The sequence below is a fragment of the Manacus candei genome, unplaced genomic scaffold (genome assembly GCF_025592945.1).
Source record: "Manacus candei isolate 608988 ecotype Guabito, Panama unplaced genomic scaffold, ASM2559294v1 h1tg000005l, whole genome shotgun sequence".
Classification (NCBI taxonomy): domain Eukaryota; kingdom Metazoa; phylum Chordata; class Aves; order Passeriformes; family Pipridae; genus Manacus; species Manacus candei.
The window spans coordinates 10,431,182-10,446,495 of NW_026138053.1; the positions used below are offsets into that span (position 1 = coordinate 10,431,182).

At 46.3% G+C, this 15,314-nt stretch overlaps 1 protein-coding gene across 2 annotated transcripts in view; it reads left to right on the top strand.

Annotated features, from left to right (window-relative positions):
* The first annotated feature begins 1,966 nt into the window (after positions 1-1,966).
* The window catches only part of LRRC7 (leucine rich repeat containing 7), a 372,813-nt gene continuing 359,465 nt past the window's right edge, over positions 1,967-15,314 (top strand). The window contains exon 1 of one of the 2 annotated variants that reach the window (XM_051797788.1): positions 1,967-2,060. The gene's annotated coding sequence lies outside the window, so the exon portion shown is untranslated. Of the gene's footprint in view, positions 2,061-11,207; positions 11,268-15,314 lie in introns of those variants that run through there. The other variant, XM_051797797.1, reaches the window with a different exon arrangement.

Here is a 15,314-nt window from a genome sequence, read left to right on the forward strand (position 1 = left end):
CATGGTGAGATCAGCCCCCGCACGAGGATGAGCAAAGTGGTGGGATACATCATCTGTGGGGATGGAATTACTCCTTGGATCTTGAGGGAACAACCTTGGACAGCACAGTGAGAGCTGTGACAATGTGGAAACAGAAAGGGATGACACTTTTTGAATGAGGTGATCTCCAGGATCTGGTCCTTGGTGTGCTTTGGCAATGCATCGAGGAGGAGCTGGAACTACAAAAAGTAACCTGAACCCAGGAAGGTGTTTTAAATTTCCAGAGCAGCTGGGTAACAAGAAGTACCCAGTCCAGCCCAGGCTTCAGCTGTTTGTTTGGTGCTCCAGCCAGAACTGGCTTCGTTAGTCCAAATGAGCTCCTGTAGGCGTTTAATACCAAAGCCACCAGGGATCCTGAGCAAAATGGCAGCACGAGGCAGACACAGCAGTGTGGGAGCTGCTGTTGCCATGCCAACCCCTTAATTTAAAGCTATTTCAGAGTAGATGCCATTGCATCATAAATAGAGGTTTACCTTGTAGTAATGATGCTGTTCTAGACACTGAGTTTGTGTGGAGGAATGTTTGGGACCCGAATAAATCAGAGGACTGTGATTAGCTGTATTTATCTTCCATGAAATAGCAATGAGGCTTCCTCAGACTTTTTCATTTGCATGGAAAATAGCAGATTCCAGGTTTTTATCAAGAACATACCTTTGCCTGTTGCTCAGCAGTGCTGCCCCTCCTGCAGCAGCGTGGTCTGTGCCACCCACTGCTGCCCGTCACTCACTCGGCTCCTTGGTGGCATCACTTGCATGTTTTTTGTTGTTTGACAGGTTTTCTGTAAGTCAGGCTGACAGCCTGTGTTTGAGGTGTGTTTGTGAGGCAGAGATGCAAATAGACACCCTGACTGTGAGAGGGAGAGCGTGGGACAAGCTCAGAGCTCCTGCTGCCAGGGCCTGGGGAGCTCCAGACATGCCCTGGGAAAACTGCTTATTATTCTGACTTCACTTCAATTGTTTCTTGGCCTGAGATGGCATTTTGGATGTGAAAAGGCATTGGGACACACTTGAGATTTTAAAGAAGTAAATCAAATTCCCCATCCTGAGAGGAATGGCTGTGACTGGGAGGTCTGGGAAGGACATCATATTCCTTTTATTCCTTTTGGAGTTGCTTTTGCAGTTCACAGATAGAGTTATGTATAAAAATATTTGGAAAAAAAGTTGCCCAACTGCAAAAAAAAAAATTTTGGAGGAGGTCCAGAAGGTCTTTTTTTAGGAAAAAGTGATGAAAGTGTCAATTTGTACATTTAACATGTAAGCAGCAGCAGGGATCAGGGGATGGGATGTGCTCTGGGAATGCTCTGTCACAATCCAGCCCTTCAGAAGTTCCTTATAAGTAATTCATTGTTTCTTAATAATTTGCAAACTCTACACACCCTGCAAGCCCAGAAGCTTCCCCATGGGACCCTTTCTCACTAATGACTGTTGGAAATTAGCTATTTTATCCAGAAATGCTCAGTTTTTTCAGGAAATTTGTTCCTCACTGTGAGATACTCCATATTTTGGCATTGCTGGTATTTATAAGGTGTAGTTGAAAAATTGTGGGGAATATTAAAGTACCAAAAGGTATTAAGAAAATTATTCTGCTTCCCAGTTGTGTTGAGGTACCAGCTCATTTCCAACAGCTCCAGCTACTGCTCATCCCAAACCAGGCCATATGTGGTTTGTTTATAACACTATTGCAAAAGTATATATTTATTGTGCTGCCACATTTAATTTTGCCAGCTTTAAAAAAAAATACATGATCAAAAAGTCCTCTCAGCCAGCATAGATAGGGGAGGGGGGAAGTGCTTAAAAATTCAGCTTGTTTGGAGTAATTCTTAATTTCTCTCCCTAATTATTTAACCACTGAAGGAGTGCTGAGGATGTGTCATAAATAATGCTCCGTTTCTCCTTCCCTGGTGAGCTACTTTCTTGGCTGAGGCACAATACACGGAGGCAGAGCTCCTTCATCTTTTATTCTGATTGATCTGAATTCACATTACCCAGTAACACCAAAGCAATGTGGAAAGCAAACCAAAGGTACCGTTATATTTTCACTTGCTTTAACAAACAATGTTCTAGTGAGTCATGGCCATGTGGGCTTTCACCTGGCTGTGTACAAATGCCTTGGATCGCCTTGTTCTCCATAGAATTCTTGTTGTAAATGAAGAATTTGTCAATAAATGAAGCAGAGTCACACCAGGGTGTGATGAATGAGGTGGAAATGTGCTGTTTGTTGAGCAGCACGTGGGTAGGTTGGAGTGAGATGCTCCCTTATAGCACTGTTGGTATTGCCTGGGTTCCTCCCTGTGCCCTTGGAAGAGGGATGAGCTGTGTCTGCCTCTTCCATGTTTAGCCAGAAGCGCTTAGAGAGGGAATAGTAAATATGGGCAGTTTTGGAGAATGAGCCCAAGTCAGGAATTCTCCAGCTCTAGGATCACTCTTACAACACAGAGCAGTGTCTGCATCCCTGGGAGATGCCAAAACCCCTCCTGAGCTGGTCCCCAGGGGAGCTGGGGGGAGGTCACAGGACTCCCACCCCCAGCAGGAATGGGGTCCAGCTGCTCCCCAGTGCATCCCAGGTGGATCTTGTGTTGCAAATCCTCTGGCTGGGGCTGAGCCTGAGCCCATACTTGGTGCAAGTTGGCTTGAACAAGCCAAGCTGAACCCAAGAGCCCAAGGCTGAGATTTGCTCAGGGCTTGAGGATAAAAAAGAAAAGCAAATTTGGGCATATGGGAACTTTCAGGATCCTCCCATGGGTGTCCTGCAGAGATCCAGGCTGTGTGTGAGCTGTGCTGTCCTGCTGCCCCTTCAATACAGGTGGGCTCTTGCCTGGCATTGCTCTTTACTCTGAAGTCCTTCTGCTATCACTGGGGTACTATGAGACTTTTAAGTATATATCTTATATACTTTATTATATATCTATTTTCTCTCTCCATACATATCTTTATATGCTTTGTATGAAGCATGTGAAAGGCACTGACGACACTAATTCCAGGACCATAAATAATTGCCTAAATGTAATTCTCACAGGGATACTTGAGGGGGGGGTGGTGTAGGAAGCCAAATTCTTTTGCAGGATCAATGCTCTAAACACTGGGTTTGTGACCTTCTCTGCCAGTGAATTCAGCAGCAACAGTGGTCCATAGAAAGGGAGTGAGGGCATAGAGTCGGGATCTGTCTGTTGAACCCAGAAGGACATAACTGTATCTCCAGTTACTCCAGAGATGTTTTTGGTGCAGAAAACCTAATTTCCCCCCTTTTAAACTCGGTGTGGTGTGTGTTTGCAGTGTTGGCACAAAGCAGACACAGTTACGGTGGGAGCTCTGGGCAAAGATGAAGCGACAGCACGTGCAGTTGCAATGCCAGGAATTAATCTTTCTCAGAGCTATTCATGAACACTTTAAATTTTGCATGAAGGGCTCAGGCATCAATAGAATTTTCATCCAAGTTTTTCTCTGCATTTCTCTGTGAGATGTACAGGATCTGGGTGCTGAAATCCAGGTTAAATTTGTCTCCAACCCCATAACCTGGAGTAGGAGAAAACTGCCAGATAAACTGAGGATGTGGGGAGTGTTGTCCAACATCCCAGTGCAGGGTCAAGGGAAGGAGCTACAAAATATTGGGATTTGGAAATACTTCCTCCTTCTGGGTAACAGGTGGCTGGAAAGGGCAGCTCCCAAGAATCTATGTGCAGGTGCCCTATGGCCATGTGCCAGTGCAGGATTAGGGGTGGATGGCAGGATAAGGGTGCATTTTTTCCCCTACCCCTGCCTGGCTCCAGTCTCCTGGCGAGGAACCAGACAACAATAATTTTCTCTCAGAGCTGCTTTGCCACCCAGGTGGCTTTCCAGGAATGCAAGTGAAACCAGGGCAAGGCAAGTGTGTCAGATTAATGGGAAGAGTGCATGGCATGGATCCAATCTTTTCTTATAGGAGCCATAATTCCCTTATCAAATGCAGTGGCCATCCTGCGTTAAGGATGCTCATCCATTTTGTCACTGCAAGCTGGGCTGGACTTTGGGTGTATAGGGGGTGGGATTTATGGCATAGCTTGGATTTGCCTCTGGAGACCAGGAAGAAAAGAAAAGGCTGCTGTGAGGAACTGCCCTGCCAAAGAGGGAAACTCTGTTGTTCTTTATTAATCATTCCTGAAAATCAATTAACTGGCAGAGGCAGCCCAGCAAGTCTCTGTAGCTATGGAGACAGACCAGGGAGAAAAGTACAGTTTATTCAAGAAAAGTCCAAATTTCATGCTCTGATGTTTTTAACCTTTCAGAGACAATTATAAATATTTTAGTTAGCAATGTTTATTACCTGCTGGAGAACACTGCTGGCTGGACAGAAGGAGCTGTCCGTGCCTTTCTTGGCCCCCTCCCCAGACCCTCACTCATCCTGCTTGGAGTTACATATGGAATGTGCTGAGCTACTTTCAGTTCCCATGAAAATAACATTTTTTCACGGGAAGCCAAATAAGCAAAGCTGATGATTTAAGCAAGGAGTGCAATAATTAGTACCAGGCTCATGTTGTGTTTGGCGAAGACCCTTTGCATTCCCAGAGTCTGGCACCAGCTCCAGGTGTTTGGTGGGCAGGGTTTGCAGGCAGCACTGCCTTTTCTTCAGGTTAACTGATTCTTCCCATTTTCCAGCTGTTGGGCTGGGAATAAAGGTCTGCACTGTGCTCGTGCCTTGGACAAGGGGATGGTTTGTTCAGGCTGTCTATAAGAAAAGTGGATATAACTTTCCCCAACATAGTGCTGGGCTTTTTTTTGGAGTGGAGAAGTGGCACAAAGACAGAATTATACCTCAGTTATACCCCAAATGCGTCCCTGTGGTGGGCACACACCTGGCAATATTAAAGAGGGGGTGGAATGTGCTTCTTGAGGTGGAACATAGAGGGTTCCTCAGGGTTCCTTTCCTGGCATCAACCCCAGCACTGAACGGTCCATGTCTGCTCTCTCAGCAACTTTCCTGTAGCCTCCCAGCCAGAAGAGATCACAGCTCCTTCAGTCAGGGCCTGTGGTTTGCCCATCTCATTTTTTTTTCTAGCACTTCCCAAAAGGAGGAAATCTGGGACATTTTGTTTCAACATGGCAAAAAAAAATCTTTACAAAATCTTCCATACAAAAAGAATTTAAAAGGAAGCTGCTCCACTTTGAAAACTCTCCTGTAGAAAACTTCAGAATTTTGCCTTTAAAGGGGTCTGGATTTTATTCTCTTTGATACTTTGGTTGGAATGCATTGCATGGCAATAGAGCTGGGATCCATCTGAACCATGGGAACCTCATTCACAGCATCCATGAGGGCAGAGGGATGTGTGGAATAAGGGGAGGGGTGGCTGGCCCTGGCCCAGGGGACCAGGAGGTGTCATTTTTTTGGAAGGTATCAATGGGGTTGCACTTGGAAATACCCTTGGAATGAGTGATGGTGGACCTGGCTGCTGGAAGGGATACTTGGATTGCAGGCTCTGCTGGGTGTTGGGATGTAAATCCACATGGGAGGATGTCCTGGGCTGTCCCCATGGCTCAGAGCCCAACCTGCAGCAGGGCCCAAGCCAGCAGCAGATCCACATGTAAAGGTGTTTGAATTCTCCCCACTCCCCTGTGCAATCATCACCCTCTGTGCTGTAGGGGGGGATGGAGCAGAGGTGACCCCCCCCCTTCAGGGTCCTGGTCCCTGTGTGGGTGGGTGGACACAGCAGATGGAGCCCCTGCCTCCAAGTGTAAAAAACCCCAGTTTACATTCAGAAATACCATGACCTTCAAACTGAAGCCAGAGCAGAGTGGTGGTAAAGGTGACATCTCGGGGTCCTGGAATTATTCATCCCGTGATTTCCACATCCCATCCCACTGCTTTGAAAGGCAGAGCAAGTTTTTCTAGCAGCTCTCTCTCTGTTTGAACCTGACCAAGAAAAATGAAGATATCTCATCACACTTCCACCTCTTCACCAGCCACATCCCTGGTAGGAGCCGGAGCAAGTGACAGTTTTGTTGCAAATGTAGGGAAGCCCCAGCACGGAGTTCACTGTGCAGATCCAGGTCCTGGAGCTATTTGTGGTTGCAGAGCAGTGTCAATCAGGAATAACAGCCTCAGGCAGCAAGTGCAGCCCCCAGGGAGTTTTTTCACAGTGTGCAAGGTCAAAGCTTAAACCCATATTTGTTTCTGTGGAGCTAAAAGTGGCAGATTTTGCCTTGTGGAAAGGAGTGATCCAGATCCCTGGGAAGCAAGTACATGTGTGTGTCCAAGAGGAGAACCAGAGCCTGGTTTTTATCAGGGAACTGCCCAAATTGACTCCTGAAAACCTCCTTAAAAATTATCTGAATTAGCACATGCTGCAATGTGTTGCCATAGGGGAGAATGATCATTTTAATCAGGATGAAATAAAAAAGGGGGAAAAACTCACTTCTTTCTGAGTTTGTAGAGTGCCCCTGCCCCAGCTGCCCCACAGGAGCTTTGGGCTGTTTGGAGGAAAACTTAGATTGCTTGGCTCCAGAATATCACAGGTATATGGTGTTTAGAGAAAATTCTGATTTTATTTCCCCCCCAGTTTTGAACAGTCTCCTTTGCTATTTCTGTAGTGACTGGTGCCAGACTTGGGACAAGGGCCTGGAGTGACAGAACAAGGGGAAATGGCTTCCCACTGCCAGAGGGCTGGGTTAGATGGGATACTGGTAAGGAATCCTTTCCTGTGAGGGTGAAATGAGATGGGCTTTGAGGTCCTTTCCAACCCAAACCATTCCAGGATTCTATGATAAAAAGACCTTACACCAAGTCTGGTTTGCCAATTAAAAACCATTCTCCCTTGTCCTATCACTACAAAATTTTCTCTCTCTAGATACTTTGTGGGCTGCCCTTAGGACTAGAGGTCCCCCTGCACTGTGGTGGGCAGGAGATGCTCATCTGGCCCAAAACACAAACCCTGCTCTGCTTAGAGAGTGCTCAGACCTGCAGCAAATCACAGCTTATGCTTCTCCTGGAGGGTGTTGGATGCAGGAGAGTATCAGCCACAGGGATATTGCTCTACAACGCTAAAACTGGGTTATACTGTAACTGGAGTTGGAATTCAATAAAAATATCTCTAGAAAGCAGCAGTAACAGTGTTTAGGTCAACAGTAGCAAAGCAAGGACTAATTAAAATGAGCCTTTCTCCATTCCTTCCTAAGAGGATCTGATGACTTTTTTCATCTGAAGTGACGAGGCCACTCTGTCTCTGTCAGCACACCCTGTATCACACCATGCTCCGGGTGTGATGCCAAAGGGGGAGTGGTGGCTGCTGCTGGGACATGTCCAGGATTCCACGAATGCTATGGTCCATTTTCCAAAATATTTTGAGTGAAGTTAGTCAGACAGTTATTCCTCCTCACATCTCCATCTGCAGAGAGCAGGTGCCTAAGAAACCCTGGGGTAATTAAGTGCCTTTTATATAGCGTTAGCCTCTGGAAGCTGGACAAAAGGAACCAGTACCTCTTGATCTATCATCCCACAGCTTTTGTTCCCTTCAGCCCCATTTGTAGCTGCTGTTCCATCATGTGGTGTTTAATTTGCAGCCCTAGCATTTGGGTGTTCAGACACTTATCTGAGCATGAAGACTTGGACCTGAATTCATGGTGGAAGAACTCCCTCAGCTCATCACAGAGCCCTGCTAATAGTCCTCATTTTGCCTGGGCTTGCTGGAAAATATGTGTAGGATCTTCAGAAAAGGCAGTCAGGGATTTAGGATAAAATTATTCCCTTTTAAAAACAGACTTTGAGTCCTGGAAAAGGAGAAAGTGACTTTGGGCACATCCCTGAGGCAGGTCTGACCCATTGCTGGGTTGGTGAGATCATCTCTCCCAAAAATCCCTGAAATTCCTGTCTGTGTTACACAGTCCTGGGAATAAACTGCAGTGGGCTCACAGCAGCCTCAGGAAGGGAGAAAGAATAGAAGAAAAAAAACTTCTCAGGTGTAATTACTTTTCACTAAAAGCAATTAAATGCTGAATTTGTCCCAGAAAACTGAATCCTTGTGGGACAAATGCTTCATGTTTCAGTCTGGCAGCTCCTGCCTGGTCTCGTTCCATGTCCCAGCCTTGTTTTGTGGTTCTGCCTGACAGATCTCTCCAAAGTTAAATACAGGTCATGCATGAGACCATTTATTAAGTGAAAAGAGGGTGAGTTGGAAGCATCTTCCTCCCTTTGTAAAGAATAGGATTTGCTACAAAGCCCTGAGTTGTCAGAGCGTGGTTTTGCACATATATCCACTATTGTGTGAGCCTTTCTAACCTTGTTATCTTATTTCTTTTTCTTCCAGCTCAAATAAAATTCCATTTCTCTCTGCCTGTCCATTAATGTTTTCTTACAGTAAGGCAGCCAAAGGGCTGTTGGGCAGGTACAGGGCTGATCTCAGAATGAGTTTTTCCTCTTCTCCTCTATCAAGCAGTGTCATCTCTGTAGCATTTCCAGTGCTCCATAGAAACCCCATGTCTGCACATGGCAGCTGGAGAAGGTGCTCTCCAACATGTGCCTCATTCCAATGCTTTCCAGATCTCCAGACTGCTCCCTGTTCTCTGTCTGCCCTCAGCATAACAGTCCTTGTGTCACAACTGAATCCTGACAGCTGGTTTTTCAAGGCTGCAGATAATAAGCAGAAATTGCTTGATCATTGCCTTCAGAGATGGTGCTCAGTCTGCAAAGCATCTCGGAGCTGCCTGTGTGGTGAATCCCTGGAACACCAGGCATGGGTTTTAATCCCAAGGGAGAGCATTTGATTGTAGCTTTGGGCTGAAGGGAAGAATCACCTGGATTTTAAATTTCTTCCAGCTATCCTCAGGCTTTCATTTCCCCTCCAGGTTTATAAAATAAAAAGGATGTGGGGTTCTGTCTCACTGGCAGTAATTACCCACTCCTGGTCCTTTTTCCACAGCAGGTCCATGCAGAAAGCACCACCTTCCCTTCAAGGTGGTGGAGGGAGAGCATGTTTGTGTGCATGGGCTGTTTTCACTTGAATGTAAAAACTCCATTTTCTCTGTTTGCTTTTAATCCTGTAAGTCCAAGTAATTCCTGCGCAAATTTAGGATCAGGCTCTGACTTTGTAGAAAATGGTATAAACTCTTGTGTTTGACTTTCACATTATCTTAATGCTCAGCAAGATGTTTTATGATAAATATATATATATACATATCTATAATCTGTCTGCGTCTCGCCACTGAGGGAAATCAAAAGGCAAGGAGTGAGGATGAGGATTTCTTACTCAATGCTCAGACTTCTCATCCAGGGCTTTCCTGGGACACTGCTCAGTCTCTGCTCCACCAGGGCTTTTCTGGGACACCATATCCAAGCCCACATCTTCATGCAGGCACAGTGCTGTGCTGTATTCCCATCTCTTCCTAGGATGGTAAAGGAACACCATGTACTAGTGGGGTTCATCCACTTGGTTTTGTTTCAGAGGCAGGAGAGGTTGGGCAGCATCTTCAAACCTTCTGGCTGACCTATTTTGTAACTCTATCACATCATAAATTTATGAGCAAATAGGATTTTTTTTCAGGAACTCCAAGGAGAGAGGATGTGACAGTATCACAGGCAATATTTTCCCTAATCCATGTAGTCCTGCAATATTAATGCCAAAGGAACACCAAGGAGAGCTCCCTGTTATACCATGGACAGCACTGGGAATATCAGCCCACATGGAACCCCTCATGTGGGTTTTGCTGGAGAGCTTGGAACATTTTGGGGAAATTTCCTTCCTTGAGCAACCCCTGTAACATTGTCCTTGCAGCAGTTGGCTCAGTGGGATGCAGAGCCATGTATGCCTTGTGCCACTGCAAGGGACAGTGGTGGGATGAGTTTTTATCCCATTGGGTTGATGTCTCTCCCTTCCAGCTCCTGGTAGTGTTTTGCAGCTCAGAATTGGCCCTGGCTGCTCTCCTGCTTGGATTATCCTCAGCAGATTCACCATGGGCACCCAGCAGGAAAAACGAGTGGATCTGATCCTGCCTTTTGGAACCTTCTTGTTGCAGAACAGGCATGGAAAAACAAATAGAAATATTTCAGTCTTAGCTCTAAAAAGACTTTTTTGGAGGGACAGGAAATCTTTTTGTTTACACTCTGTGACTGTGGTGCTGTTTTCTTGTCTTCATCCCACACCTTGTTCTTGCTTAGCTCTAAGGATGACTGGTCCTGTTTGCTTGTGTCCTTCACCTTGAGCTCTCAGGATGGTGCTGGGCTGGTACCAGGCTCCTGCGGCAGATGGAGGTGGAAATGCTGGTCAGCTGGGTTTAGACTTTGACTGGGGTACTAAATTCATGGGCAGTGGGTTTGTGGGAGCCTTGTGTACCCCCATGAGACTGCTTAGGGCAGGAACCCTGCTCACCCCATCCCTTCTGTTCCTGGAGCTCACCCCTGGCAGCTGAGTTGTGCTGTACTTATTGCTCCTGAGTGGAAATTCAGGGGAAAAGTGGAGGAAGCATTATTTGTATCCAGGGAGTCTGTCCTTTATCCAGATGCAGATAAATCTGCTCTTTATCAAGGACCCAGATTTGCAGAGAGGCTGAGAGTCCCTCCATGCCTTAAGCTGAGCTGCTGCTGCAGCTTTTGTGGCGTCCTCCTCTATCACCAGCTCTGCACCAAAGAGGCTCCGAGGTACTTGGGGAGATTAAAAGGATGATTAAAAAGGAAGAACAAAACCAGATCCAGCAGTCTTTTAAAAGGGGATTTATTTGTAATCACAGAAAGAGGAAAATGAGGTCCCGACCTGCTGTGTCCAAAGTGCGAGAGTCGTGTTAAGGCCTTGAGCTGGATCCTGGTTCACTTATGATTTTCTACAGCTGTAATTAAATATAAGTTTATCTGGGCAGGATCTATCTGCTTATTCCACTCTGAAAAATAAAACGGAAGGGTTTTTGCTTGATTCTTTCTGGGGTTTGTGTAACTTCTAAACTGTGTGAGGCGCTGCAGGAACACAGCACAGTGGGAGCATTCCTGGGGCTGCCCCAAGGTCACTGAACTCCCTGGATAAGGTCATGTTTCAGGATAAGCCCTGTGCAACAGCAATCATGTGAAAGATTTTTTTTTTTTTTAAATTAGTTTTCCCTCAAAATTTTGGCCTGCCTTAGTCAAAATGGGGGATGCTGGAGTTGGACTTTGATGATCCTTGTGGATCCATTCCAGCTTAGGATATTCTATGATTCTGTGCTGTGGGGCCAATCCACAGGATGGAGAGAGCAGCCTTTTCCCTAAAAAACAGGTCATTGGGGATGCAGAGATCAGCTGTGAGTGGCAGGTTGGATGAGAGTAAATCACTTAACAGACCCTTGCTAATATTTATAAATCATGTGGAGAGTCCAGGAATTTCATTGAGCTCATCTATTGGAGCTTGTCACAGATGCTGTAATACATCACTGCAATGTCTGAACAGCATAAAATAACTCAAAGAGGAACCAAAGGCCACATCTGGCATGTCTAGACTCAGAAAATAGGTTATGTTTGGAAATGTGAGCTCTTCCCCAGAGTCGCTCACCACCAGTTAACATATTTTTGACAGTATTTAATTGCATTTGCACCAGGAGCAAGATCATGTTTAAATTGCTATTAACTAAGACATTTTCAAGTGTGGCCTATTTTTGCTCCTTGAGAAGTGGCTGTTTTGAGCAGAGCTGTCACCAACGTGAGAGGGTACATGTGATGTGTGAGGAGGAAGGAAAAGTTAAGGGGGGATTTTTTATTATCCCCAATATTTGGTTTGGGTTTATTTCAACTTTTGGCTGCAGACTTCTGTAACTGATTTTTCTGTAACTGGTTTATGTCTCTTGTAAAGGAAGGGGGGAGTGGGTTGGGGAATGGGGGGTTCTTGGGTAGGTGCATCTCTCACTCATCTCACAGAGCTGTTAAGCTGAGGAAGTCTCTGGTGTTGAGTCTCTCTGTCCTCCTCTGTTCTCATGAGAAGCTTTTTGTATTGTTTGCTGGAAAATTTGCAAGGTGGGAATTACTAAACCTCTTTTCCTGTCTGTCCATTGTCTCAATGTCTTTGAGATGTTCATCCTTACTGGGTCCAGCTGGGGTCTTTTTTTTCTGTTGTTTTCCATAAGAATTACTTTTCCTTTAATCACTTCTCTGTTAATTATTCATGTTAGACTAACAATTTCTATGTCTAAGGTGGTCAGAGGTTCAGGGCAGAGCCAATCACCACTTGCTCCTACACTGCTGCTCACGTGCAGCTGCTTCCCTTGGAGCGGATTATCCAAAACCTGCTGAGGGAATGTGAGCTCCACAAGGAGCCTCCAAGTCAGAAATCAAAGGGCAAAGATTCTCCAGACAAGAGCTCAGTCATATGTGCTGGTGCACATATTACTCTCTGCTGAGAGTGGAATGTCCAGGCAGGTGGGCAGCAGTGCCTAGCTCCCAGCAGGGATGTCCTTGGGAATCATCCAAGGAATGAATGGACTAGTGCTCTGGTCTAGTTGACAAGGTGGGGATCGGTCACAGGTTGGACTCGATGATCTTGGAGATGTTTTCCAACCTAAACAACTCTGTGATTCTGTTCTATAATTCTATGATCAGCCTTGTGCTGTCATGGATGTGATTTTTCTTTCCAGTGTCTCTTTTTTCAACCTGCATATCATGCTCAGGAGTTGTCCAAGGCATTAATTGTGCTATAGAAAGTAGAGGTGGGAAATCTTAGAAGAGCCCAACCTGCACTGGTAGTGAAGAGTTCAGCAGCTCAATTTGACCTCATCAGGCAAAGGGTAAAAACCCTTTCAGTCACCTTAACAGGAACTGAGAACTGTCAGAGGATGAAGAATTGCAGGCCTGGTGTGTTGTCCATGGCTCAAATCAACCGAGCAAACTCATCCCATCCAGGAGCTGAAGCTGCCCTGGCCCCTCCAGAGGCTGCACATGTCCTGCAGAGCAACCACAGAGCACCACAGCTCTGCTGCCTGGGGAACCCTGCATGTTAAATAACCCTTTTCTCGTTCCTCTGTTTCAAAATGAGGGTGAGAATTAGTTAGGAATGGATCCTCGAGCTTTAGTTAATCTCAGTCTATCCAGTTCTGTTTCAGCAGTGCCTATTTTTAACTGCTGCTCGTGATGATAGTTTGGTGGGTTTATTAATAGTTGGAGGGAATTTTTGTGCTCCACTGTTTGGGACTGGAAAATGAAATGTGGGGAAATTTGGGAACAGGACATTCAGCAGAGCTGCAAGCTCCTCCTTGGGAGGAGCTTGACCAAAGCTGTCCTAGGGAGGAGAGCTGGGGGACACTTGTAGTTTGATGTTGGTGGGGTCAGTGCTTGGTGCCGTTGTAAGACCAGGGCCTTCTGCAATGTCTGTGCTAATGGTCCTGAGGTCAGTGTGGCTCAAGACTTCAGACATTGGTTGGATTATTTTAATTGCAACTTTTCTCTTTACAAGCAAAGGGCTCGAGCAACCTGGGACAAGAGGGGGCTGTTCACAACAGCCCCTGTGCCCCAAAAGCAAGGGGTGATCTGCTTCCCCCATGCTTTGTCTCTGGGAGAAGCTCGGTGCCACTTCTGCTCCTCTGCTCAAACCCTGCAGCTGGTTTTGTGCTTCAAAATCCACTGCATGGGGACATGGGCAGCCAGAGACATCCATGCCCTAGTTAGGGAAGGATTTAGATTTTGTTGAAAATCTTGAGGAGATCAATAGAAGTGTTTAACGATCTCCTGGTGAAGGATGGCTGGAGCTACAGCAACTATTGACCGGGCTGGAGCACCAATAAAGGAATGAGAACTGGCAGCCCAGGCACCTCCTGCAGCTCTGCTTGGAGGTGTCACAGGAACAACTCGCTGTTAATCACAGTTTCCTACACATCCATTACCCTGAGCTGGGTGCAGGCACCTGGATGTGGTGGGTGACATCCAGCCTCCAGCAAGGCTTTAAGGAGTTTTATCTCGAGCTCTGGTCATGGCCAGGGTGGGGGGTGCCAGGGCTGATGTGTGGGATCATGCAGGACACAGCTTCTGGGGACACCAAGGAAAGTCTGTGCTCTGTGTTTTGCACAAACATCAGCAAATCTGGTCAGACTTAATGGTTTTACAGGTCTTTCCCAACCTTGAGGATGCTGTGATTCTATTAAACATCAGCCTGGGATGCACCCGTGGAATGCTGCAGTCAGTAGGGCAGGGTGGAGGTGGTGTCCTGGTGGAGGAGGGATGCATCTGGTGGTCCCAAAGTTCCCCTGTCCTCACATTGTGTGATGCTGCCTCTCCAAGGAAATCACACAGAAACATCTCTGCGTGTCCAGATTTGCAAACCTCTGTCTGCAGTAGGATGTCAAGTCTGCAAAATCCAGTAACTATGGATTTCATCCCTCCTCCCTGACATACCACTTTCCCGGATTCCAGATAGTTGATTAAGTTTAATTTTATTTGATTATTTTTGTTATTGATTCAATTCTTTTGAATCGATAGTCCAAGAAAGAAAATAAATATTTTTGCAAGATTAATATGAACTTGTTAAGCAAACTGGGAGTGAAGTCATCCACAGCTCCTTTTTTAGCTCTTTTATTCCCCATTCCATGTTGTGACAGAGCTATTCCTTCCGCTCAGCTAAGAATAGCCAAAGTCTCTCAGGAGCAGGCTCAGCCATGTGCTTCCTGGGGCTTCATAGGAAGAGTCAACTTTGCAGGAGTGTGTGAGAGGAAAACCACCCCAGCAAGTTAGCTTTGTGTCTTTACTGGTCAGGACTGTTTTTTGTCTGCTGTAGGAAATAGCTGGAATAAAACAGAATTCAGCTGCAGTTAGGGGAGGAATTAAATTGAATAAATGAATTAAATGCAGCTGCAGTTGGGCAATGGATTCAGCCTTAATTCAAAGCTTTCTGTACCTGATGTAGAGATCTGTTGTATCAATCTCGGTGGCTTTTAATACAGGAGAGCTTTTCCTTGTGTTCCCTTCTCTGTGCAGACTCCCTGGGAGCAGAGAGGGGCAGGGGAAGGCAGGTCGCTGTGCCTGGCTCAGATCCCCTTCCCCACGGGGCTGGGGCTGGGATTGGCTGCAGGCTCCAACCCTGTAGGAAGCAGTTGTTGTATCAAGGAACAGTCATGGATTCATGGCAAAGTCTGTAGCTGATGGCAGGGAAAGCAGTGACACAGAGGGCACAGATGGGACGCTTGTGCAACATCACAGTGTCACAGACTCATTATTGTTGGAAAAGCTCTCCCAGACTGTTGAGTCCAACCTGTGCCTGATCCCCACCTTCTCATCCAGCTCAGACCACTGAGTGCCACCTCCAGTCGTTCCTTGGACACCTCCAGGGATGGGGACTCCACCACCTCCCTGGGCAGCCCCTTCCAATGCCT